Source organism: Mustelus asterias, chromosome 6 (assembly GCF_964213995.1).
Source record: "Mustelus asterias chromosome 6, sMusAst1.hap1.1, whole genome shotgun sequence".
In the NCBI taxonomy this organism is placed as follows: Eukaryota; Metazoa; Chordata; class Chondrichthyes; order Carcharhiniformes; family Triakidae; genus Mustelus; species Mustelus asterias.
The window spans coordinates 26,647,711-26,673,220 of NC_135806.1; positions in this window are offsets into that span (position 1 = coordinate 26,647,711).

The window sequence follows — 25,510 nt, forward strand, 5'->3', positions numbered from 1 at the left end:
ACCTACGCATCTCAGGACTCTAAGGGGCAATTTTTAACCTGGCCAATCAACCTAACCCGCACATCTTTGGACTATATTTATATAATATAATCTATATTGCCCGCATTTGGCCCATATCCCTCCATACCCATCTTATCCATGTAACTATCTAAATGCTTTTTAAAAGACAAAATTGTACCCCCTCTACCACTACCTCTGGCAGCTTGTTCCAGACACTCATCAACCTCTGTGTGAAAAAATTGCCCCTTTGGACGCTTTTGTATCTCTCCCCTCTCACCTTAAACCTATGCCCTCTAGTTGTAGACTCCCCTATCTTTGGGAAAAGATATTGACTATCTACCTTGTCTATGCCCCTCATTATTTTATAGACCTCTATAAGGTCACCCCTCAGCCTCCTACGCTCCAGAGAAAAAAGTCCCAGTCTATCCAGTCTCTCCTTATAACTCAAACCATCAAGTTCTGGTAGCATCCTAGTAAATCGTTTCTGCACTCTTTCTAGTTTAATAATATCCTTTCTATAATAGGGTGACCAGAACTGCACACAGTATTCCAAGTGTGGCCTTACCATTGTCTTGTACAACTTCAACAAGACGTCCCAACTCCTGTATTCAATGTTCTGACCGATGAAACCAAGCATGCTGAATGCACTTGTGGGACTTTATTGAGGGAGCTGCAAACTGTCACAGAAAATCTACATTCAGTTGGGGCCAGAGCCACTTCATATTAAAACCAAACCTGGAATGTAAATTGAGGCTTGAATTAGTTGATTTATTTTTTGTGATGCTGTTTGACAGATGAATAATGGCCAGGACTATTGGGGATAATCCCCCTGCTCTTCTCTAATGACAGGGGATCTTTTACATCCATCTGAGAGGCTAGACAGGACCTCAGTTTAACATCTCATGTGATAGACAAGCACCTTTGGAATCCACATTATAAGAGGGATGTGAAGGGTGCAGAGGAGATTTACCAGGATGTTGCCTGCGATGGAGAGTTTTAGTTACGAAGTGAGATTGGATAGACTGGGGTTGTTTTCCTTGGAGCAGAGGAGACTGAGGGGGGACATGATTGAGATGTATAAAATTATGAGGGGCATAGATAAAGCAGACAGGAAGAAGCTTTTCCCCTTGCTGGAGGGATCAATGACTTAAGGGCATAGATTTAAGGTAAGGGGCATGAGAGGGGATGTGAGGAAAATCGTTTTCACCAAGAGGGTGGTGGGAGTCTTGGACTCACTGCCTGAAAGGATGGTGGAGGAAGAGGCTCTCATAACATTTAAGAAGTATTTAGAGGTGCACTTGTAATGCCAAACCACACTAGGTTATGGGCCAAGTGCTGGAAGATGAGACTGAAATAGTTAGTTGGTTTGTCTTTGGCTGGCACAGACATGATGGGCCGAAGGGCCTTTTCCTGTGCTGTAAACCTCTATGGCATCTCTGATGTTGCAACACTCTGTACTGCAATAAAATTCATATGAAGTTGCTGGAGTGGAACCTACAACCTACTGATTCAGAGGCAAGGCTGTAACCTCTAGGTCACTGCAGAGTGCATACATGTGAAGTGCATCGTTAGTATTTCCCCTCTTTCCTCTATTATTTACAGACTGGATTTTCTTCCCACGCTTCTATTGTTGAAAACTAAAGATTTGTTGAATGAGGAGTTATGATAATAGAGTGATGGGAAAGGGTAGCTTTCTGAAAACATGCTGATAGCACAGTGCCTGAGATATATCAATAATAACACTGATCAGAGTGCAGAGTTTCAGATGCCATTTTCTGGTTGTTTTCAAGGTAAAAGTTTCTATTTCTGCCATGCATGTAAGTGAAAATACAAATTCCTTGACAGGACACATATCAAAAAAAAGTCACCAATCACTGCGATAGGCAAGAATGGAATGGCTGATGACAACCACTTAACTCAAGCTATTTTTTGCCCGTTCAGTAGCAAAGTTAATTGCGTTGACCTGGTGCTGACATGGTGAGGGGTCAAGGGGAGATTCATGGTTGTACACATTTACTTTCTCTTAAAAATAAATAATGGATTTCAACATTAAAGGGACACTGGCTATATTAGGAAGTGTTTGTCTAACCCTTTTTGTTCAAGTGTTGCATCATAACAAAGCAAATTATGCTGAATCCTGCTAGTACATTGCAAAATCGAGATGTTAGGGAAGTTAATGGGTGATATTCTGCTCTCAGGGATTGAAGCATAGGAAATAGGAGCAGGAGGCCATTCGGCCCTTCATGCCTGCTCTGTCATTCATTATGATCATGGCTGATCATCCAACTCAACAGCCTGATCCCACCTTCCCCCCGCCATATGCTTTGATCCCCTTTGCTCCAAGTGCTATATCTAACTGCATCTTGAAAACATACAGTGGCTGTGATCCTACTGGCTGGTTCTGCTAGTCGATTGGCCAGGCAAGCCAGTAAGATAGGGTGAGAGGCAGGAAAAAAGGATCACGCCTGGTTTTTTAGCTCTTGCGATCTTACTGGCGCTGATTTGCTGGCAAAATCGGCTTTGCACCCAGAAAGGGCATGAAACTGAGTTAAATATTTATGACAATATTTAAATATCATTAGGGAGTCCCGGATGCTATCATCTGGGCTCATTACCCCCTCCCTGGTCGAAGTCCTCACTGGTGAGAATCACGTACGGCCCCCACCAACAGGAACCACACATGATGGCAGCATTGGGGAGATGGAAGGCCATTGAAAGCCCCACTGGTAGTCGGTTGCAGGGTTGGGCAGTGTCCTTAGGCAGAACCAGTTTTGCAGTGCCTGCCTGGCACCCTGGCACTACCCACTAGGCACCCTGGCACTGCCCATTGGGCACCCTGGCAGTGCCAGGGGCAGTGCCAAGGGGGTGGAAGATGAGGCGGTGGGGTCTGAGTGGGTGGAACCTGAGGGAGGTGGGGCCTGAGAAACGATGGAACCATGATTGGGGAGGCGGGTTGAGTCCCGTAGGTGGAGAGGGAAGGGAGCAACTCTGCAGGGGGGGGTGGGTTGATCGGTGGGTGTCGTGATTGATGATGGGGTGTGGGGTGATGTCTGGGGGAGTTGGGGTAACTCTGCAGGGGTGGCAATCAGGGAGTGGGAGGAACTCTGCAGTGGCGGTGATCAGAGGGGTGGGAGGAACTCTGCAGCGGTGGCGATCAGCTGGGCGGGGGTGATGTCAGGAGGTTGGGGAGACTGGCAACAGGGAGCGATTGGTGGTAGGTCCCAATGTCCATGTTGGGGTGGTGACAGGAGATCTCCCAGTACACTGGGAGATCGGGGCACTTGTGCAATGTTGCACCAAGAGCTCAGCAGCCGGCTTCACAGGTGAGATTATATCTGCCCCTCCCTCTACTGGCGAGAATCACACCATGGCACTTTTTCTAACTAAATGCCATACAATTGCAACTGGGAGCTTGCACAAAATATTGACGTATTCTCCCCAGTTTAAATGCTCATTCGACACTAAGAATTTTTTTCGTAAAATTCCACCAACAGTGTTTTGGCCTCAACTATTTTCTGTGGTAGCCAATTGCACAGGCTGACCACTCTTTGGGGGAAGAAATTTCTCCTCATTTCTGTCCAAAACGGTCTACCCTGTTTCATCAGACTGTGATCTTTGGTTCTGGACACCCCCACCATTGGGAACATCCTTCTTGCATCAACTCTGCCTAGTCCTGTTAGAATTTTATAGGTTTCTATGAGATTCCCCTCATTCTTCTGAACTCCGAGTGTGCGCCTTTAACTCAGAATTACCCGACACTGGGGAGCAGGTAATGTTGCAGCTTTTGAATATACAGTCATTCCAAGTGAATGCAGCACCATTGAATGTTGCCATTACAATACTTTTACTGGAATGTTTTTGTTCTAAAAATAAGCTCAGAAAACACAAATTATTCATTCAGCAATAAAGTCACCACCACAACTACAAATAAACGAGAGCTGTCTTCAAGATAGGACAGCCTTTCTCATGTTGATATAGGAAGAACTGGGAACTGGGAATCAGCATGGCAGGTAGAATACTAAAACCATTTCTATTGACTTTGTCCTAGCGGATTTATGACGTAGATACAGTTTTACATTCCATTCTCTCTTAGTAGCAGTGGCACGTGTGTGAGGTGCATTGCTAAGCAGGAACCAGAGGCTTCATTTAATTTTCTGCTGCGTTCGTCCCACTGTGATCCGCGTGCCTTATTATCCGCATCACCTACAATGCATTTTACTTTACTCCCCAACAACCTGCTGATGTGAATCAAATTTTAAAGATCAGGGTGAGGAGGTTTCCAGATGATGTTGGAAGCCTTCCATCACTAAATTCTCTACAAACTGAATGGGGGAATTGCCTGGTAGCTTAGCTCTTTGCATTCGTGCATCAGGGGCGGCACGGTGGCTAGCACTGCTGCCTCACAGCGCCAGGGACCTGGGTTCAATTCTGGCCTCTGGTCATTGTCTGTGTGGAGTTTGCACATTCTCCTTGTGTTTGTGTGGGTTTCCTCCAGGTGCTCCGGTTTCCTCCTACACTCCAAAGATGTGAGGGTTAGGTTGATTGGCCATGCTAAATTGCCACTTAGTGTTGGGGGACTAACTGGGGTAAATACATGGGGCTATGAGGATAGGAGCTGGGTGGGATTATGATCAGTGCAGACTCAATGGGCCGAATGGCCTCTTCTGCACTGCAGGGATTCAGTGATTCTAACTGTGGAGATTCCTTGAAGTGCTCATGTAACACAAGTGTTCAGAAATTTATTTTGAAACAAATTAAATATTGGCATCAATGTTTGTCCCCTCCTGGTGTCTGAACTCTAATGTAAGTTCCCCTTGTTTTATTAATTTTATTCACCTTTCTATTCTTCCTGTTGGTAGTAAATTATTGTCATGTTACAAAAAGCTGACAGTTAAGGATCAGCAAAACAAACCTGATAATGTTACAAATGTAAATACTGTGGATGCCAGTTCCAGTGAACGGTGATTGATGAGGAATGTTTGTTCTCCTCTTCACAAATGGTGCCAAACCTGCTGAATGTTTTCAACATTTTCAGGTTTTCCCTGTGAATGTCAGTCCGGAGAAACCCCAATTTGAACTGAAACAGCTAGATATAGAGCAGTTAGACAGGAAGAGAAGCCAACACAGCACAACAGTGGTTGCTGTGGAGATAACAAAAGGGAGAGTAAAACAGTACAACTGGCTGGGGTAGAGGCAGTACTATGGACAGTGAGTGACCTTTCAGTTAGAGGGTGTCCAGTTTGATGGCCACCCATAAATGTCCGGTGGAAGAGTGCCAGTGAACATGCCCAGTTTGAGAGTAATCAGTAACTGCCCTGTGAGAGTGTGGCCAGTGGGGAGACAACGACTGAGCGTCCAATGGTAGAATGGTCAGTGGGTGTCCAAGTTGAGTTTTAAGTTTATTTATTAGTGTCACAAGTAAGCTTACATTAACACTGCAATGAAGTTACTGTGAAAATCCCCTAGTCACCACACTCTGGCGCTTGTTCAGGTACACTGAGGGAGAATTTAGCATGGCCAATGCACCTAACCAGCACATCCTTTGGACTGTGGGAGGGAACCGGAGCACCCGGAGGAAACCCACACAGACACGGGGAGAATGTGCATTCTCCGCACAGACAGTGACCCAAGAATCGAATTCGGGTCCCTAGTGCTGTGAGGCAGCAGTGTTAAGCACTGTACCAGTATGTTGCCCCATGAGAATGGTCATCTAGTGTCCAGCTGAACAGTACCCAGTGAGTGACGAGTGATAGTGTGCCCAGTGAGAGGCTATCCTGTGGGAGATTCCATTGGAAGAGTGCCCTGACCAGGTTGAAATTGACCAGTGAGGTAATGCCCAATTATTGAATTGGGTGACCAATTTCAGTTTAGCCATTGATAGAGTGTCCAGTGGGAGGGTGACATGTAACTGTCCAGTGAGAAGGCAGTCAATGGGAAGGGTGATGGATTAGTGTCCATTGGGAGAATAGCCAGAGAGTGTACAATGGGAATTCCAGAAAATTCTGTTTCATTGAGGAACACAGTGACCGTAGAATGAAGGATGATGACAGAGAGGTGAGGATGGTTGTTGTCAGTGTGTCTATGGAAAATCTTCACTGGGATAACTCAGTATAGGTACCCATCAGTATAGGCAAAGATTTTATAGATGTATGTTTTAAGATACACATTTATTGGTTCAAAGTTCACAAAAGATTAGTGTAGTTATAATTGCTCATGGTACTAAAATACCTATTCCATTATAAGTTACAAATACCACATACTTCCAATCTGGAACATTTCAGCTGGGTTAGAATAGATCATCTGTTCTCTCAAGGTGGTAATTAACTAGCCTTATTCAACTTATTTATCTGTCTTTTTTATTTTTTCTGAGAATATGAGCATTATTTCTGTCACAGGCTTTGATGTTCAGCATTTTAATTTTGTACCCTTCAAGTAACCAAGACCAAGTCGTGGAGTTCTATTAAACAGCTGTTTTAATGCAAGAACACAGTTAGCATATAACAAGAAGAATTAACATACCTTTTACCAATTAAAATTCTTAAACATGACAAAGCATAATTCTTAACAGCTAACTATCTCTATAGTTATAATTTAAGCAATATCCCCATAGACATACATCCTTCTTCAGAACCAATTAGCACCAAAAACAGATAAGCTCAGGTGGATACTATATTTCCAGCCTCTTACCCCCTCTGGACAGATACAGAAAGATGCCTGCCTTCTGACTCCCATACAGCAGTCTCCAGAGAAAGATCTATCTTCAAGCAAAAGAATGACCTATTTTCTGGCAGATCCCAGTCTCCAAATTCAGACATAGAAAGAGACAGACAGAGAGCTATTTCTTCTCTCTACAGCTCCATTAATAGCAACTGAGCTGGGTTTCTCTCTGTGAGTCTAGCCCCACCCAGTCACATGACTTTTCCTATCAAAACCCAAATCAAGTCCTACTCTGAAAAACCCTCTGAAATAACAATCCTGCATTAGTCTAGATTAAAACAAACATTGTGGAGTGGAGATCAATTATGTGGCTGCAGTAACAATGGACTGCTGGGTACAGACAAAGCAGCACCAATAATAAAACAGATTGCTAAAACAAATCCTGCGCAGGAAACATGACCCAAATACATTTCTTAAAGGCACAGAATTGTCACAAAAGTAACCTGTTATGAACAAAAATTTGACAACATTTAAGGCTTCATTTCTCAATGGAAACTGAGTACATGAATGGATGGTGTCGCTAAGAGCCAACATCGAGATGAAGTATGGGAAGGTTTCAAGGCTGGAATTTTGGATCACTTCTCTGGAAGTATCAATAGGAGCAAAGTTATCATGTACATGATCCAACAAGGAGGTGACAGGTTGGAATAGAGTGATTTGAAGGCAGAACCAGAGCGATAAGCTCTAATGGGCCAGAGAGTGATAGGGTTGGTACATAGAAACCCAGAAAGGGTGATGAGGTATAATCCATCACAGTCATAGAAAATATCTTTGATTAGAAGTGGGGAAATCTTGCTCCAGCAGCTGCTTTTATATTTGCTTCATTGTGAGCAACTGCAAAGTGGGTTATGAGTACAATTCCAGACACTTTGATAACAGCACTTTTAGGAGTAACTCTACAGTTTGTTGATCTTATGATGGTTGTCATAATCATCAAAGGGAATTGAGGCAGAATGGATGAGGAATGAGAGAAAGAGGCAGAAGAGTTCCAGAAGTAAAGGATGTGAAAGAGATGTGTGTGTGTGAGAGAGAGACAGCAGCGAGAGAGAAGAGAAAGGTGAGCGAAAAAGACAGAAGACAGAAGAGGGAGGGAGCAAGATGATGAGAGAAGTACAAAGGGGATAGTGAGAAAGAAGGTGTACAGGGTGAAGGGGTACAGAGCGGAGTCAGAGGAAAGGGATACAGAAGGCAGGGGTACAGGGACGCAGTGGCATAGTGGTATTGTCACTGCACTAGTAATCCAGAGACCCAGGTTCAAATCTTACCGTGGCAGATGGTGAAACTTAAATTCAGCAAAACTTGGAATTAAAAGTCTAATGAAACCACAAAAGCATTGTCAATTATTGTAAAAACTCATCTGCCATCCTTACCTGGCCTGGCCTACATGTGACTCCAGATCCACAGCAAAGTGGTTGAGTCTTAACTGCCCCTTCAAGGACATTTAGGGATGGGCAATAAACGTTGGCCCTGCCAGCAATGCCCACATCCCATGAACAAATTAAAAAAAAAAATAGAAGAAGGATGTATCTTCTCATTTGAAGTTGAACTGTGTAGGTCAGCATCAAATATCCTCTGATAAGGCTCAACAAATCAAGAATAGACACTGGATGTATTACCAGATTGAGTGAGCACTGAACCATAACCCAGAATTAAGTAGAAGGAAGATGCCAAACAAAATAGAAAAATAATTAAAAGTGTTTCAAACAGGATAGAGAATTGAGGAATTTGGTGGAAAAGTAAGGGTCATCTTGTGTGTCCGAATGACATTTTCCTGTCCCTAAACATTTGCCATTGAATAAACATGAAGCACGAGAGATTATCCTGTGGTTAAACTTTTTTTACAGTTCTTTTCTTAAAGTTCATTCAACAAATAAATTCTCAAGAACCATGTAGATATTACAGGCAATGGGTGGACCCCAATCTGATCAAGTGAAATTGAAAGCAAAATACTGCGGATGCTGGAATCTGAAACAAAAACAGAAAATGCTGGAAAATCTCAGCAGTCTGACAGCATCTGTGGAGAGAGAATAGAGCCAATGTTTCGAGTTTGGATGCTTCACTTGGATCTCTTGGAAAATGTCTGTGAACATTTTCACCTTGTCCAATTCTGCATGTGTCGGGATGAAAACAAACGTTTCTCCCGAAAAACAGCAGAGTGCATCTGCAGAGGCTGAAAATCGCCTCTATAGGTTTTCCAAGCGTATGGTGGATGGCTAGTAAGCTGCTGCTCTATTTACTTGGAGACATAGTAGCATCAGCAGGTTTAACAAAAAATCTACATTTATAAAGACAAAAAAACCAAACCAGAGAATATGGTGTAGTTATGGATACCTGTTTGTTAGAGAAATGTATTTCAATCAGGCAGAATTCTCCTAGAATATTTCTCAGTGTTGTTCCCAGTGAGAAAACCGATGAGATTCCCATTGAATGGTTTAGTCAGTCACAGAGTTGTAGAGTGGTACAGTGCAGAAAAGGCCCTTCGACCCATTGAATCTGCACTGACAATAACTACCACTAAAGTTGCACTAATCCCATTTTCTAGCACATGTTCCATATCCTTGAATGTTATGATGTTTCAAGTGCTCATCCTAAAACTTTTTAAAGGTTGTAAGGTTTCCAGCCTCCACTACCTTCCCAGGCAGAGCATTCCAGATTGCCACCACCCTCTAAGTGAAAATAAATTTTCTCACATTCCCTCTGAATTTCTTGCCCCTTATCCTAAAACCATGCACCCTCATGATTGACCCGTCAACCAAGGGGAACAGCTGCTTCCTGTCCATACCCCTCATAATGTTATACACCTCAATCATGTTCCCCCTCAGCCTGCTCTGCTCTAAAGAAAACAATCCAAGCTAATCTAGTCTCTCCTTATAGCTCAAATGCTCCATCCCAGGCAACATCATGGTGAACCTCCTCTGTACCCTTCCTAGTGCTATCACATCTTCTTATTGTCAAGTGACCAGGGCGTCACATAATGTTCCAGCTGTGGCCTGACCAATATTCTGTACAGCTTCAACATCACCTCCTTACTCTTATACGCTATGCCACAACTGATAAAAGCAAGTGATATGCCTTCTTAACTACCCTATTCACTTGCTCTGCTGCCTTCAGGGATCTGTGAATAAATACCCAAAGAACCATCTGTTCCCCTGAGCTTCCCAGTGTCCTGCCATTCATTAAATACTCACCTGAGCACTTGAAACATCATAGCATTCAAAGGTATGGGTTTGGTGTGAATCATTTTGCCATTCACCCACACTTAGATATTCTTTTGGAGTGGGGACCCAAAGACACAAGGCTGGCTCCTCGGAGATTGTCACTCACTGCCATCAGGCCCAACTCCATTCACTGGTTCCAGTACCTCCCTGCCAAGTGAGCGACACCCTACAGTGGAGTCACCAAAGTCCCCCCCAGCTTCAGGCTGCTCCCCCTCCTCACCCTCAGGCTACCCACCCTCTTCAGGAGGCCTCCATGCACCACCCCCCCATCTCACTTTAGGGGCCAGCTACCCTCCCCACCCATACCACCCTGGCTCCAAACTGACCCTGCATATTTAGACGATTATTCACCGGACATGAGCCAGATTAGATCGGGACGCCGGGGCTGGGAGGATCCCTGAAAGAGTTGTTGCCGCGCTAACCGCAATATGGCTCCTCCCCTGCGATTCTCCAGCTCTAGCTCAATTTGTGTTTGAGTGCATGGGGCCGGAGAATTGCGCCTTTTTGAAGTGTACTGTTTTTGGAATATAGCTGAAACTTATATTGACTCTTAGCAATACCTTCTGGAATGGGTGTAGTTGCTGTTAATCTATGAACGTGTAGCATTTATCAGAAAATACCTCATTGTTGTGATCAGTTCAGTAAGGAGTAAAACAAGTGGAAATCTAACAGCTTTCAATGGGTTTTGAGATCTGTTCTGTTGACAAACTGAGCATTGGCTTTTAATTTTCTTGCATGTTTAGCACTTAATCATCATTGGCAACCATTTAAGTCATGATATATTGATCAGAGACAGTAAATTGAGTCTGTGCTGGAAGTGCTGTCTACATATCAGACTGCTGCTATGCAATACAGTGGAACCAACAACAAAGACCTCACTGAAACAGTTAGCTCTAGCCTTTTTACATGTCAAATAATCCTTCCCCACAGCAGTGAGCGAGGTGAGCAGAATCCATCCTTGTGGCTTTGGTTGAAGAGTGAATATTGCCAAAGACATCTGGAGAGATTTGCTCATCTTTGAATGTGATGGGATCTCTTAACCCACCTGATAGGGTTAAAAGGGCCTTAATGTAGCATATTGTCTGAAGGACAACATCTGTAAACTCCTGTCTTGAATGCTTACCATGAGCCAAAGCTGACATTAAGGGCCCTATTTTACCATTTTGATTCTAAGTGCTGGGCGGACGTGAAACTGGGAGTGTTTCAGATCCAACTTTTAGGCCCGTTCTCAGGCGCCCCCATACGCACTCTGCCTGAAAAAATATCAGCAATTCCGAATCACGCTGCACAAGCCAATGGGAGGGGCTTAACGCGCTCGAAATTCTGCAGCTCCGATCGGCGCCTCCAAATGCGCATGCGCAGACAAAAAATGAGAGATTAACGCTCCCCTGCCACATCCCTCCCAGGCCAGATAATGCATCCCCTGGACCCCACAGACATTGCCCCATGCCCACATCATTAATGACTCCCTTATTCTCCTAACCCCCCGCCACCCAGACAGATCATGGGCCCCTCCCCCTCACCAATCTCAGACAGAGTGGCAGCGGACCCCCCTTCCCCCCCACTGATCTCAGGCAGAGTGATCCCCCTCACCCCCACCCTGGACCTTCCGCACAAGGCCCCATCTCCTCCAGACTCCGATGGCTGTGTGATACCTCCGTCTCTCTCCCCTGTCCCCAATCATTGAGGCACTGATGCACTACCCATCCCTCCCCATCAGCACACCTGCAAGTGCTCACTTACCTTCCCCTCAATGCTAACAAGGAAACTGCATGTAACTTGCTGGAATGCTCTGCCAAACTGTCTGCAGCTGATCTGACCATGAAAAACTCAAGAATCGACAGGTAGGCAGGCATTCCTGCACAAAATGTGCGCACGACCAGCCCCCTGATTTACTGAGAGCGACCTCAGGAGGCTACTGGATGCAGCAGAGGCGAGGCGGGACACCCTCTTCCCCCCAGGAGGAGTAAGACCCAGGGGCTGTGATGGAGATGCAGCCTGGGAGGAAGTCACCATCTCAGTCAGTGCCAGGGCACTGGCCACCCCGAAACAGGAAGCAGTGCCAGAAAAAAGTCAATGACCTCATCCATGCAGCAAGGGTGAGTGCTGAACCCCATCTTGCATCTTCCCCCAAATCTCCCCCAGATCCTCCCATCCCCAGCATCCTGCATGCTTCCAGCTCCTGACCCCCAAGCAACTCCTTCCTATCCCCCCAAGAGCCCCACTGCACTTGCCCTCTAAGGGCCACCACCTGATACTCTGCAGGAGACACTCCACCATTTCTTTCATGGCTCCTTCTGTCTCCATAGGAGAAGACCAACCATAACACCTGTGAGAGGGCGAAGACATGGGGTGGTGAGCCAGACCTCCAGGTCCTCACCCCCTTTGAGCTGGAGCTCTCAAGAGAAGGGGAGATGAGGGTTGTCAGCAACAGAATGGTCGGGCTGCCGTCAAGACGTGAGCACCTGTCATTCCTCCACTCACTTTGAGGCAACTTCTCGGGGGTACAAGGGGCAAGGTTTAAAGGAGATGTATAAGGCATGTTTATTTGTGCAGAGAGGGTAGTGGGTGCCTGGAACTCGCTGCCGGGGGAGGTCGCGGACGCAGATACGATAGTGACCTTTAAGAGGCGTCTTATGTGAATGGGATGGGAATAGAGGCATATGATCCGTGGAAGGGTAGGGGGTTACAAATCAGATGGGCAGCCTGGTCGCTACAGGCTTGGAGGGTCGAAGGGCCTGTTCCTGTGATGTAATTGTCTTGGTGCTTTGTTCCGTGTTCAGTGGAAAAATGTGCATCATGTGTTTGGATCCTGGATTCCTCTCCCTCCCTTGCTCTTTATCTTGTGTCCTGTGTTTCAGGGACACATCTGGACACCCCAGGGCCTTCTGGACTCCAGGCCCATACTACAGCTTCTGCCCATCCTGGTCCAGACAGCTCAGACGAGTCTTCGGAGGATATGGGTGAAAAGACCTCCAAGGGTGGCACTGTTTTGGCATCAGCTACCACCTCACAACTCACCATCCCAGATACTGACACATCGATGGGTCAGCCTCTGGTGAGCACGACACATCTGATAATGTACATCGGGTGGAGGAGGGAACGTCCGAGGCCTCTGGCATGCGGGGGCCTGCCAGAGATGAGGACTCAGCTGGCCCCAGGCTACATGCTGGGCCTCTGAGATCACTTCTCCCTCAGTTGCTGGAGATGCATCAACAGAGCCAAGGAACACAGGAGGGGCTGATGGCCACACTGGACCAACTACGAGGCTTTGGGAGAAGTCCCAAAGCTTTCAGGCAGACCAGCTATTGCCTGTCTTGCATGCGTCCCAGGCCAACACTGCAAGGGTGGCGTCTGCAGTGGAAAGCCTGGGGCAGAGGATCCTCACCATGAGTGGCAGGCTCCAAGCGATGGCCGAGTCACAGCAGGCCACAGCAGAGTCCCAGAGGGCCAATACTGAGCCACAGCTGAGGGACTGAACAGGATTCTCGAGATTCTGTGGCCCATGGCTGAGAGGCTCGAGAGCTTGCAGGAGAACCAGCGGGACAGCACTGAGACACAACGGGCTACAGCAGCAGCCCTTGAGAATGTGGCCCAGTCTCAGAGGGCCATGGCTGAGGGGTTGCAGAGAGTGGCCCAGTCTCAGAGGGCACTTGCTGCGGCCATTGAAAGGTGGCCCCCGACTCAAGTGGCCATCGCAGAAGGCTCGACCATCATGGGTAGAACGCAAGTGGTCCTCCAGGACTGGCAGTGCCAGGTATCGCCAGAGCTTCTGGAGCTCACTGCAGAAGCACCACCGTCCCATGGAGTGACCCAGGGGCCCATAGGAACCGCAAGGGAGGAGGAAGGGCTCGAGCCCACACTGGGGCCTTCCAGCCAGGAGACTGTGGCTGTGGCTACACCTTCTGACTCCCTCCTTCCTGACACTGGGGCCTCTCAGGGGCAGCGGGATGAAGAGGGTGTCACAGAAACATCCCAGACACCTGGAAGCAGGCCAGGGCCCTCAAGGCGCATCACAGGCCACGGGACGAGGTAGGCAGCTGGCCCCTTCCACCTCTGCTGAACATTCTGGGGAGTCACTGAGACCTAGTGATAGGCCACGGAAGGTTAGGAAGTTGCAGTTGCACTGAGATGGCGCAGGTGAAGGCCTGCACTAGTTAGAAAGGTAAAGCACCTTAACGTTTTCTGTTCACAAGTTTTTATGTTAGAACGTCTGATTTAAACACCTTTATTGCAATTAAATGTTTTTTTCATCACCCACCTGTGACTAATTTGTCTCGGATTTGGCTCGAAGAGGAATCCTCTTCCATTGATGATCGCCGGAACGATGCTTCATGTTGATGTCAGTTTGGGAGGCCCCTCAATACTGTGTCACTGAGAAAAGGAAGCCAATGTTCCCTAAAACCCACGAGTGATTCCCTCCCATCCCCCACCCCACCCACCACAGGGCCCTGTATGGGGGTTTCAGATCCCTTAACCACTACACAGACGTGGGCCCAGGTGCCAGCGTGCATGTGGAGCTCAGGTAAAAGTCAGACTAGTTTGCACCAGGGCATCATTATAATGGTGCTTAACGAGTCATCATCACCCTCCTGCCTGCCAAAACATTCACTAACACAGAGTACTCAGGCCCACCACTCTGATGTGACAATGTTGCAGGAGACTGAAGGAATTTGGGGGGGGGGGGGGGGGCGGGGGGTGGGGGGTGTGGGATGGAACCCACAGACACAAACCCCTAGCGGCTGAACCGCCTGGTGATTAGGGCCTCCCTTGCTGCCCTCGCATGCCTCATTTGAGCTGCCAGCCCTCCAGCGCCTGGGTGGTGTTCCTCGGCCTGCTCTTCCTCTACTTCCTCCTCCTCCTCCTCTTCCTCCTGTTGGTCATCCTCCTCAGCGACACCCGGCTGGTCAGCCTCCATGTCCTCCTCCTCCTCCTCCAATATGTCACCTCTCTGTAGGGACAGATTGTGCTGTGATAAACCACTGTTAGCTTATTGCCTGTATGTGTGACATGCCTGGACACATCTCTGCTGGCCCTGCTCGGGACTCCTCCCCCCCCGGTCCAGGTATAAAGGCGACTGCTCCCCACACCCCTGCCTCAGTCTGGACCAGTTCATCGGCATGAGTGTGCTCCAAGTCTTTTGCTAATAAAAGCCTATTTGTTCTTGCATACAAACTAGTCTTTGCTTGATTGATGGTGCATCATGTGCAAGGCACAGCACGCAACCACTATGCGGGAAGAGATCACAGGGCTGTATTAGCGAGCGCCACCAGATTGGTCCAGGCATCACAATTGCATTCTGTGGAGCCTAATGCACCTCTCCACTGTCGCGTGGGTGGCTACAGGGTCCTCATTATAGCGGGTCTCCACCTCGGTCACAGGCCTCCACACAGGCGTCTTCAGCCATGTCCGAAGCGGGTAACCCATATCACCCAGGAGCCACCCCGCAGCCTGGGCTCCTCCTCAAATGCCTCCGGGATGTCCGAGCTCCTGACAATGAAGCTGTCATGCGCACTACCTGGATGTCTTCTGCAGACATGCATAATGTTCATCTTATGGTCGCACACTAGTTGAAAGGAGTGGAACCCCTTTCTGTTGATGAATCTCCGTGGATTCTGTAGGGGAGCCTTGAGGGGAATGTGTGTGCAGTCGATGGCTGCGAACCCTGCAGCCCGGGCTTCCTGATGGGCCTGGTCCAGGTTAAATTTGATGTACTGCCCAGCCCGGGCATACAGTGACCTGCTTGACACAGGTGTGCACAGCTGATTGGGAGATGCCACAGACATCTCTGCTCGGGGTCTGGAAGGAGCCAGCCAGCATAAAGGTTCAGAGAAGCTGTCAAATTGACAGCCACCGAGAGTGGGTGCCCCTCCCCCACCCCGCCTCTAGGTGCCAGGTTCTACAACAGGTGGCACAGGTGTTGCACTGTCTCCTCTCGGAGGTGGAGACATTGGCAGCACATGGTGTCCGACATCTGTTCAAATGACACTTGTGCACAGAGCTGCCGGGGTCTCTGCTCCCTCCTTCTCCTGCCGCCCCCCCCCCCCCCACTCTGTGAATGGCAGCCACCCCCTGCCTCTGGTGGTCGTCTCCCTCTACTCTTGCACGTAGTAAGGCTTAGGCCTCCTGCAGCTGCAATTCCTCTACCAGAAGGAGGGAATTCTTCACCTGAAGAAGGAGCGAGACTCCGAAAGCTTGTGCTACCAAATAAACCTGTTGGACGCTAACCTGGTGTTGTGAGACTTCTTACTGTGCTTACCCCTTTAGTTTGACAGTGCTGACAGAATATCTTGCCCAGGCCCCTCTCCCCCCGCCCTATCCCCATAACTCCACACATTTACCATGACTATTCCACATGACCTGCACACCTCTGGACTGTGGGAGGAAATGGAAGCACCTGGAGGAAACCCACGCAGACACGGGGAGAACGTGCAAACTCCACACAGACAGTCTTGGGGTGGGCGGGAACCCAAAGGGAATCCCACCCTACAATCTATGCCTACAAACCCAACAGTGGGGGAGTGTAAAATTCTGGTTATGAAATGGGAGGGTTGCGTCAATAGAGCGAGGAAATCTCCCCTGGACAGTTGAGAAGACGGCTTGGTCCAGATTAACTCCTGAGTCTCATCTACATCTCCTGGACTGTCTGCTGTCCATTTTCAACGTCGTCAGTAGGCACCTCCTGTGTTGGATGGCTCTGCCTTGCCCAGGTTTAAAGCAGCAGCAGGTGGGAATGCCCTCTCACTACTGTTGTGTTTCTGCTGGTCGAGCTGGGTTAAAATCCAGGCATAAATTGCTGGTGCTCCAATAGTGGAGGATGTTGTTCGAGCATTGTTTCTCCCACTTGCATTGGTCAGCAACCCTGGATAACAGCAAAAGGTGAACTTCACTGTAAAGCAGATAGCTGCCAATTTATTTCCATTTATTTCAACAAAGATGATGCATGTTTGCTAAAATTCCAAATATTCAAGAAAGACAATGTAATTACATATGACTGATGGGAAACCCAGCTGTGCTGTCTTAGACCGATGTTGTCTCTCTATTGCAATCAGCTGCCAGAATGATGGATGAACGATGCTGGTCTGTAACACAAACCAGTACATTAGTCATACACTGAGAAAATGACAGAGCTCTGAGTATGCTATGTCTCACCTGCTTTAGATGCCAATAGCGATAAAGGCCAGTATCCATTTACTGGACATGGAATAGATACCCAAGAAGATGCTTCTAAACTGCATTTCACTTTGAGACAAATTCAACTCCCTGTAACTGCAAAGGGCTCCTCTGCTGCTTCACTTTAACTCCTTATTCGGTAGTATGCGGGGTGGCGTTTTTTTCAAAATCTGGGCTTGAAGAGATTGAATGACATTTAAAAGGAATTGTTCTAAGAGCCATCTGGAGACATGGATATGTGACCCAGTGCCTAAGTAATGGAGTGCCACGCAACGCTTTCTATTACACTGGTAATGCCCTGTAAAAAGGTGTTGATTCGATTTTGCACAGCTTTATTGCTGCTAACTTGCAGTGATTGTGTTACCAGGGCTTCAGAGCAAATAAGTAGAAGGAAGACAAATAGCTAGAGGTCTAACTTGAAATTCAATTTCTCCTGTGTATTTCCCTGCAAATAGCAGTAATTTTTGTTACCAACACAGCAATATACATGTCCTTTTCAACTTGGCAAGTGAAACAAGCCATTGTAAAGAATCCTCAACAAGGAATAACTGAAGTGATCCCCTTTCTTAGAATGCTAAATTTATTGAATTTAAGAAATCAGGCAACTTACTTACAAAGACATTTGGCGGAATTCTCCCAAAGCCCCACTGGCGGGTTCAGTGGCAGGCAGGGGCAGGGTGTGTGTGTGTGGGAGGGGAGCGGGGGTGGGGGATGGGGTGGGAATTCGGCAGGAGTCCAAACATTTGGGCTGGGATTCTCCAACCTCACCCGTGGCTGGGAATCTCTGGTCCTGTTGCTGTGAACGGAGATTTGGCTCAGCGCCAAATTCTCCCTTCTCACTGGTAGCGGCAGCGAGATTGAGATTCCACGCTTACTGTTTGTTTTTATGCTGCATGCAAGTTATCTTTCATAATTCATTTTCTCCCTTCTTGTGAGCTTCCTAGTCTTCTGCTGCTGGATCCCAAAAACTTCCCAGTCCTGTGGTCTACCACTATTAGTCCCTTGCCGCTTTTTATATCCTGCTTTTCAATCTAACATTATCCTTGACCTCCTTTGGAATCCCTCTTTTTGATTGGGATAAACTCCTGCTCGGCATTTTGGACCAGCTGTTTGAATATCTGCTGCTGCTCATTTACTGACCTGTATCTTTGTTTGTTTGCGCAGTTCACCTGCGACAACTCCGCCCTCATACCCTTATAATTGCCCTTACTTAAGTTGAAGTCACTGGTTATGGACCTATTGCATTCATCTTCAAACTGTATCAGGAATCCTATCATATTGTGGTCACTACCCTCGAGGGGGTCCTTCACCACTTGATGGTCAGTAACGTCTGGCACAAGTGCAGAAGGAGAAAAAATTGCTTCGTTTTGCAATATCTATGCTAGACAAGGAGAGCAGCATGCTGATAATCCTTCTGTCCCAGTTTCATGATGCAATCTGACCTCTACATGTGCACCAACATGCTGTGGGGTTTCCTTTCTTGTCTTCTTCATTACACAAAACAAAATCTAAAATAGTCTGTTCCTGGGTAGGTTCCACAACGTACTGCTCTAAAAAGCAATCCCTGATTCACTCCACAAATTCTTCTTCTACATTACCCTTTCCAACTTGGTTTGTCCAATAAATATGCAGATTAAAATCTCCCATGATAAAGCTCCCTTCGAACATGCCCTTGATATTTCCCCATTTATGCCCTGACTTCTTGAGAGGTCACATTTTGAGGGGCCGATAGACTACTCCCACCCTTGTCTTCTTTCCCCTGTTAGTCATGATTTCAACCCAAACCAATTCTATATCGCTATCCACTGCCTTTATATCACAACTCAGTGCTGCTCTGAAACCTTCCTTGATTAACAATGTTACCCCACCTCCTTTCCCCTTTGGCCAGTTCTTTGAGAACATTGTATACCCTGGAACATTGAGCACCTAGTCCTGATCACCCTGCAACCATATTTCTGTAATAGTTAATACATCATACTCAAATGTTGCAATCTGTGCTATCAACTCAGATAAAGAACATTTAACTTTGATTTTGCACAGTTGTTTACAACTCTGGATTGGTTCTGTAACGAATATTTTTGTTTATGTTTCCTGCCCCGGCCTGTCACACTTTGACAGTCAAGTTCCCCCTCACTATTCTGCACCACCGCTCCCTCATATACCCTTGATTTTTTAAACCTTTCATTCTTGGAACCCTCCCCCTCCTAGTTCCAACTCTAAGTAAATGGCCGAATTCTCCATCTCACCTGCAGCTGGAATTTCCTGGTCCTGCTGTAGCGTACGGCGATTTGGCTGAGCGCCAAATTCCGGCCAGGGTTTCCTTGCCTCAATACTAAGGCAGTTACTAAAATGAGGAAGTGTAACACTTAGTAAAGGTGAGTGGGGGGGGAAAAAATGGATGTTGAAAATAGCAGAGTTGCAGGGGTATTTGGAATGTAAGGAGATTAGTGCGATAATGAGTAGTGGAAAACATGACAGTGAAAAAGAAAGAGGCGAGTAGGTGAGATGACAAATATGAAGAACTTGAGTGATATCTGAGGCAGTGTGAGGGACAGATAAGATCAAGAGAAGGGGAGAAGACAATTTACTTTTATTTTCTTTCATTTTGAGTAGGGGGTAGACAATGGAGATCAAATGCACTTTAGTTTGAATCTCTGCTAGTGATATACATTGGCAGCATGGATCAATCAGAACAACGTACAAAGAGATACAGCCAACATTATGGCCGGTAACTTCTGGCACAACTGCAGAAGGAGAGGAAATTATTTCATGTTGCAATATCTATGTTAGGCTAGGGGAGCAGTATGCTGACAATCCTTCTGTCCCAGTTTTATAGAGTAATCTGACCTCTGTAAGTGTGCCCCGTCATGCTGTGAAGTTTCGTTTCTTGTCTTCTATCAAGCAATTTCCTCCCACCAAAATATTCATTCAACATGTAAAAAAAGCTGGAAATAAACAGAATTAGAAGGAGTGGTGGAGTGAACTGCAGTACCTTCCTGGTGGGCGGTTAATGAAGTGGTTAATAAAATACAATTAAAACAGTAATTCAAACAAGACTGGATTCTTGCTGATAAAGCTTTGCTATGGTGACCCTTTATTTGTTATTAGCGCACTATTCTCCCTGTTTTATCCACTCTGTGGTTAATAGCCTGAGGTAAATCACCATATTCCATTTCAATGGATGGTGTATTACCTGCTTCAGCATTCCCTATCCCTTGATCAGGGAAGACATCCGCTGGCTGCTATTTGTTAGCAAACATGTAAATAATAACAGTGCGAATAGCCGACAGCGCTCTCACACAACATATGCAGTGGTTCATTTAAATATTAAAATACACTTAAATGCATGTGTACAAGATTATGAGGGACAATGGATGGAGTGGATAAGGAGCAGTTGTTCCCTTCAGTTGAGGAGTCAGTCACGAGAGGACATGGATTTATGGTGAGTGGCAGGATGTTTAGGGGGGATGTGAGGAAAAAGCTTTTTACCCAGAGGGTGCTGAAGGTTTGGAATGTGCTACCTGGGAGAGTGGTGGAGGCGGGATGCCTCACATCCTTTAAAGAGTACCTGGATGGGCACTTGGTATGTCATAACATTTAAGGCTATGGGCCAAGTGTTGGTAGGTGTGATTAGGTGGGAGGTCATGTGTTCCTCACCTCGGTGCCGACTTGATGGGCTCTTCTGCACTGTATGATTCTATGATTCTACATGTACATGTTGCAAGCACCCATTTGTGCTTGTTTAAGACAAGCATATTCAGCTCATTCATTTGGAACAACCACAAAATTTGTAAGTTACATGTGTGAAGGAGCATTAAAATGAGCATTTTTATATGATTTTTATATGATGATATATGTTTTTAAAATTTATTCAGTGCTCTTTTACTACTTTCACCTCACTCAATTTCCTTTTAATTTGATATAATCCACTAAACCTTGCTTTTAAAGGTTCACCTACCAGTGATAGTAATACTGATACTTTATCCCCACTATTTTTGATTTCTTAACCGCTTCCTGTTTCATTGCATGCTGTGCCACTTTTGAATGCTTTCTAGCCAACGCACAAGCTTTATTTAATTTTTCCTTAAAATTTGACGCATAGTCAATAATGTAGTTCAGAACCTTGACACCAATTTCTCTTTGATCAGTTTAAGTGGTCCTCTTACCTCATGACTAAAAATTAATTCAAATGGACTGAATTTAGTTGATTCATTCGGTGCATTCCTGATTGCAAAAAGTACAAATGGAATTCTTTTATCCCAATCCTCCAGATAATCTTGACTATAGGCTCTCAACACGGGGCGAGGTTCTTCTCTGGCCTCCCAGCTCCGTGCTTCCCGCTGGTGGGAGGTGGTGCATTGTTTGCTGGCGGCAGGATTCTCTGGTCCTGCTGCTGTCAATGGGAATTCCATGTGAACAGCTGGAGAACAGTCTTCAAAGTTTGATGCCACCATTCTAATGCTCACTGCAATTCTGGATGGTAAGTGGTTGATTTAAATTGTTTTACTCTTAAGCTGTCCATAACTTCCTTGAATAACTCGATGTAAAATTTGATCCTTGATCAGCCATCTCTCCCGCTCTCTTGCCCCTGCAGGGAAGAGTAATCTGTGGCTGGTAGTGTACCAGTGATGGTGTATCCCTTTACAGGCCCAGCCTGGTCCTTCTGCAGTGTCTCCTCTTGGACTTGTACTGATCTTGTAGCCGGTTTTCATGCGGATCCACTGTGGAATCGGCCGGTTCTGCTTCATCTTCTAAGCGAGGAATCGCTTCATCCTGAAGGTTTTGTGGGATGACATGGCCGCACGTCCACTCTGGCAGGAGGGATTCGTTCCTCCGGTGGGGAGGAGGGATCGCCCGCAGAGTGGCGGCGGAGCCACCCCCGACCAGAGGATGATCTGGGTCCCGCCCCCCCCTCCTCCTCCCACCTTCCCCCCCCCCCCCCCACCCCCCCCTACCAGAGGATGACCGTTAGAGAGCCGCTCTCTCTGCTTTCTGCTTTTTATTTCTTTTGCGCCCGGGCGTGCTCTGTCAGAGCTCCAATCAGTCCGCCAGCGCTAAGCCCCACCCACAGCGTGGATCGGACTGGAGCCGGCAAAACACGTATGGGCGCGCTGGAAAGAGGATTCCAGGCGCGGATCTATTTGACGCCCAGATTCGGCACTTAGACTCAAAATGGTAAAATCAGGCCCCTTGTTACTACACAATCAAGAAAAATCCCAGGATATGTGTCCTTTAGCAACTCAGTTGTGTGATTTTCCACTGGCTTTTCAATCACAGGAGGCATCACTCCCACTTGTGATCCAGCTGTATCATTACCCAAGATAAACTGTATTCCTGGACAAGATAATTTCTCTCTTACTCCTACCACTTTTTACTGGACTCTCCAACCTGACCTTATATAATGGAACACTACTCTTCTCACCATGAATTCCACATATTACCACCTTTTCCGGCAATACTCCTTTGACACTACATAACTCCTCATCTCTCACCATCAAAGATTGACTTGCCCCCATATCTCGTAAAATTTTAACTCCTTTACCTACCCCTCCTGGTATACATGAGTAAACATTATCCACACTAGTAAATTCTTTAAAGAGAATCTGGCACTTTCCTATCTCGCAACTCCTGAACAGACTGTACATTCTTTTGCACCTCTTTAGGTGGTTTCATTATCACTTTACCAAACCCCACTGGCTTATCCTGCTTTACCATGTCTGTCTTCCTAGTGCTATTCTTAAATCACCAATACTGCGACTTTGTGTTTCCTGCTTTATTACAGTGAAAACATCTGAGGCTTTCTATTTCTCCCAACCTCATGAGTTTCCTTTTTAAACTGAGGTAAACTATCTTTACTTTTTTCCATGAGATCTCCTTTGTCTTTTCCACCTGAGGATTTCTCTTTTCCTCAGCTTCTATCCCTCACAGGTCAAAATTGATGTTGGAAATAAAACTTGGATTTAAGTTTGAAGTTTATTTATTAGTGTCACAAGTAGGCTTACATTAACACTGTAATGAAATTACTGTGAAAATCCCTAGTTGCCACACTCCGGCACCTGTTCGGGGACACTGAGGGAGAATTTAGCATGGCCAATGCACCTAACCAGCACATCTTTTGGACAGTGGGAGGAAACCCACACCCAACACGGGGAAAATGTGCAGACTCTGCACAGACAGTGATCCAAGCCGGGAATCAAACCCTGGTCTCTGGCACTGTGAAGCAGCAGTGCTAATCACTGTGCCACCAAGCCGCTCTCTTGAAATAACTCATGAATTAACTCATAATCATCTACCATTTCTATTGCTAATCTAGCAGTTTTAACCCTCTGCTCTTCCACATGAGTTTCACTGCTTCAGGAAGTGAATTCTTAAACTCCTCCAAAATAAATGTTTCCCTAAGACCATCATACACCTGGCCTATTTTCAATGCCCTTATCCACCTGTCAAAGTTAACTCTATGTACGACATCCTTCTCACCAGGCCTTTGACTGTGATAGATTCATTCTTCCTCATTATCCTAATCACTACTCTTCGACTTTGTCTTTACTGCCGCCATTTTAAGCAGACGTTCACTTTTCAGTTCCAGTTTCCGAAGTTCAAATTCTCTCTCCTTTCTCCTTTCCTCTCTTTCTTTTGCTTTTTGTTCTGCCAGGGCTATTCTTTCTCTTTTTCACTGACTGTACTTCAAGTAGTTCTTGACTGGCTGTCCTGTCTGGAGACAATACACATCTCTTTAGCCTGTCTTGATGCTCTCTCCACTCACGTTGTTTGTATCTTAAAGACTTGATTAGTTGTAAGTATTCGCATTCCAACCATTATTCATGTAAATTGAGTCTGTGTCTTTATATGCCCTGTTTGTGAGCAGAATTCCCACTCACCTGAAGAAGGGGCTTGGAGCTCCGAAAGCTTGTGTGGCTTTTGCTACCAAATAAACCTGTTGGACTTTAACCTGGTGTTGTTAAACATCTTACCATGGTTCACATAGCCAACTGGAGGGGCGGGGCCTAAAATAGGCCAGCAGCATCAGGAAACTTAGATGGGTGGGGGGGGGGTGGGCAGGCAGATGCGATGAGGGCAGATGCTACGGCATTAAGCCCTTTAATAATACTATAATTTATTTGAAGGTATATATATCAGTTTCACACTCTTTCTGGGTGCAAACCTGATCATGTCACTGGTGGAGATGACTACTCAGAAACTCAAATCTTGCTGTCGCAATTTGTGTTTCTGAGTTCACATGCGATTTAACAGCTGTAACAGAAATTTCCCACATGTAGCCAATAGAGTCATCTAGTCATACAGCACAGAAACAGGCTCTTCAGCTCACCATATCTACGCCAATCATCAAATACTAATCTATACTAATCCCATTTACCAGCACTTGGTTCTTGGTTCCATGGCTTGCCAATTTAAGTGCTCATCCAGATGCTTCTTAAATGTTACGAGAGTACCTGCCTCCACCACCATCTCAGGCAGTGCATTCCATATTTCCCCCACCTCTGGGTGAAATGTTTTCCTCAGATCCCCTCTAAACCACTTACTCCTTACCTTAAACCTCTGCCCTCTCTTAGACACCTCTGCCCTTGGGAAAAGATTCTTATGGTCTATCCTAACTATGCTTCTCATAATTTTGTATAAGTCTATTAGATTCCCCCCTCAGCCTCCTCTGCTCCAGGGAAAACAAACCCAGTCTTTCCAGTCTCTCCTCATAGCTGAAACTTTCCATCCCAGGCAGCAACCTCTGCACCCTTTCCAGTGCAATCACATCCTTCCGATAGTGTAGTGACCAGAACTGCACACAATATTCCACCTGTGACCTAACCAATGTTTTATAAAGTTGTACCAAGACCTCCCTGCTCCTAAATTCTATACCCTGGCTAATGAAGGCAAATATTCCATATACCTTCTTCACCACCTGTGCTGCCACCTTCAGGGATTTTTACACTTGTACACCAAGGTCTCTTTGTTCCTCAATACTCTCCAGGGACCTAGCATTCATTGTGTATATCCTATCCTTATTCGACCTCCCAAATGCATCACCATCTAGGTCTTCAAATGTGGCTTTGTGGGTCGAACTTAGGAATATAAAGGGGGCAGCCACATTATTGAGAGTGCATTATAGGCCTCCAAAGAGTCAGCAGAAAATAGAGAAAGAAATATGTAGCCAGTTCACTGAGGTGTGTAAGAATAATAATCGGGTAATTATACTTGGAGATTTCAACTTCCCCAGCATAAATTGGGATAGTCATAGTGTAAAGGGTTTAGAGGGGGTGGATTTCTTAAAATGTATTCAGGGGAGATTTTTGTATCAATATGTAGAAGGCCCAATAAGGGATCATAGAAACCATACAGTACAGAAGGAGGCCATTCGGCCCATCGAGTCTGCACTGACCACAATCCAC